The sequence below is a fragment of the Amblyomma mixtum genome, chromosome 1 (genome assembly GCF_055824585.1).
Source record: "Amblyomma mixtum isolate Tamu chromosome 1, ASM5582458v1, whole genome shotgun sequence".
NCBI classification, from domain to species: domain Eukaryota; kingdom Metazoa; phylum Arthropoda; class Arachnida; order Ixodida; family Ixodidae; genus Amblyomma; species Amblyomma mixtum.
In genome coordinates, this window is record NC_143012.1 from 19,851,491 (window position 1) to 19,853,895 (window position 2,405).

A 2,405-nucleotide genomic window follows, 5' to 3' on the forward strand; every position below is an offset into this window, starting at 1 on the left:
AAATTAACCAATGACAGATCTCGCGATTCCGAATGTTTTATCTCACTGGCAAAAGGATGCGTGGACAGTGTCCGCCACTTGCATTCATAAGATCTCTGTGCGTCTTTGTGGAAACACAAACATTCGCGTTATTCTTGACGCATGTCTAATTTCGTGAGCAGATTAGTGAATATTAGGACACCTTACGGCTGGCTCCGTGACCCAACGTAACGGATGGCTTGAACCAGATAAATCAAGAAGTGGAAGTGAAAGCCGAAGCCTTGCTCTCATTGGCGACTCGCTCCTTCAGGTCCTGAAGTCTTGTGAGCAGCTCTTCGAACTGGTACGTTCCTTCTCGGCCGGAGAATGGATCATCCATCAGGGTCCCGGAAAGTTGTAGATGGGCCTTCACCGCGTCCTCGTACTTCTTGTAGAGTTCTGCGAAGGTCTTCAGGACGACGTCCCTGAAAGCCGGCGGGAAGGAAGAGTTTTTCTGGAAGCAGTCCTCCACAGCATCGCACACCGCCACCCTGATGGTCTCGTGCAACAGAAAGGCCTTGTAGCGGCTGGCGGCGTCATCGTCTATTTTCAGAGGCTCGTCGTAGTAAGGGTCTTGGCTCAGCAGCGACTGAATAGAAATCAGCACGCTTCCCAGGGACAGGACGGGACTCCAGGCAGGTCCGCTCCAAGTTCCGAGAATGCTGAGGCATATCTTGCCGTTGGAAAAGATGTGTGGATTGAATTTCACTCGGTTACCATCTGTGGTCAAGAATAAAACGCTCGGAGGACTCATTGGGTAGTCTTCGGGACAGGTAAGACGCAAGCGGAAGAAGCCGCCTTCGTAGGGCGTGTCTTGGGGGCCCACCATGAGGGCGTTGATCCTGGTTAGGTCGGTCTCCTCAGGCGCGATGAAGATTCCGGGAGGCGGGTCGGTGAAAAACTCGGCGATGTCTTTCTTAATTCTCAGCAGACTTACAGAAGACATATCGTTTCAAAACAAATGGGTAGATTTACCTCATGCTTTATAGTCCATCGCTGAAAGCGCCACAACTCTAGACATGTTCTCCTTACGCCGCCGTTTGAGGTAGTATTAAAGAATTTCAAGTCAAAACTCGGATTCCTTGCACCGAATTATATGGATCCGCAGACTTCTTCTTTCTCAGCATTGTTATGCTGCGAACCCCTGCCAGAGGAAATGGACACTACTATGACATAGATTTGATTTGTTCACGCATTTATACCTGACATATTTCGGATTAAGACTTGCATGAGGGGTTAAAATTATAACGCACGACGTGAAACTGGAAAAATATCTTTTTTCGATGGTCTTTTCCAAGCTCTGCAAAATGATGATTTCTGCTGCTTGGGTGGTAAGGAAACTCGTGCTTTGGGTTGTGGACCTGGAAAATTAACGCTGAAAGGAAGTTTATGCAATTGTAAGGCGCAAGCTGCTATACGGTGGCTCGTTTGGGCTAGAAACAAATGAATCTCCGTGGTGTGAGTTTTCAGGGCAACAGCAATTGAAGAAAGCAAATGCTGGGATTTAAAAGGTGCGAAAACGTCCCACTACGAACATGCTGCGACAGAAAAAAAAAGATAAATAAATATACTTTGTCACCGCATTACACAGACGCATCGCTCTTTAATCGCGAGTATATGCTTTGCGTTTTCAGGTTCTTCGATGGAAGTGCGTACTAATGGAATATTCTGACCCACTAGTCAGCGCATCTCGTAGTCGCCGATTCTGTTGCTGCTTGTGCTCGTGCCACAAGGTATTTGCTTCTACACAAGACTGGGCCAAAGACCTATTTCTCATGAATTTAGCTCCATAGGAGACGAGGAGCGAGACGGCCCTACGCGTCAGAAATATTCTGGGTACCGGCGGGTGTTGGCGATCCAACCCCGCGCCTCCTACACGCATTGTGGATGTTAAAACGAAAAGGCCATATCCTCTGTAAAAAAACCGTCGAAATCATAAGAAACTGCCACACAACGATGCGAGTACCACTGCCCTCAATGATTTTGTTGGAAACTGTAATCTTAAAAAAATGAGTTGTATAATGTAATCTTGAAGGAATCAAATTTGTTTGCCTACTTTCATAGCACAAGCTATGTTCGACTAGACTAGACAAATTTAAAGACCACTGTTTTGTGTGTTTCTGTTCTCGAAAGCGCGGAGGATGCAACAACCTTTTTTTGCGCACTTCTGAAATTGAATTGACATTTTGAAAAAAACAAGTATCTGCATCGTTAAACTTTATTTTAAATGGCTTCAACAGTTATTGAACTATTTTGTCTTAGCCTCAAGTCAATTTTCATGCAGGTATTGGTATTGCAGAGGGCTCCGGGGTATTACAGATAACCTGCCGTTCTTTGACTTGCGATGACATAGTACAGGATACGAGTGTTTTTGTTGTTGTCTGCAC

General features: G+C 45.9%; 1 pseudogene; it reads right to left on the reverse strand.

The window, feature by feature from the left end:
* Positions 1-232: 232 nt before the first annotated feature.
* LOC149365650 (ubiquitin-conjugating enzyme E2 Z pseudogene) lies at positions 233-964 on the reverse strand (annotated as a pseudogene).
* Positions 965-2,405: the final 1,441 nt, after the last annotated feature.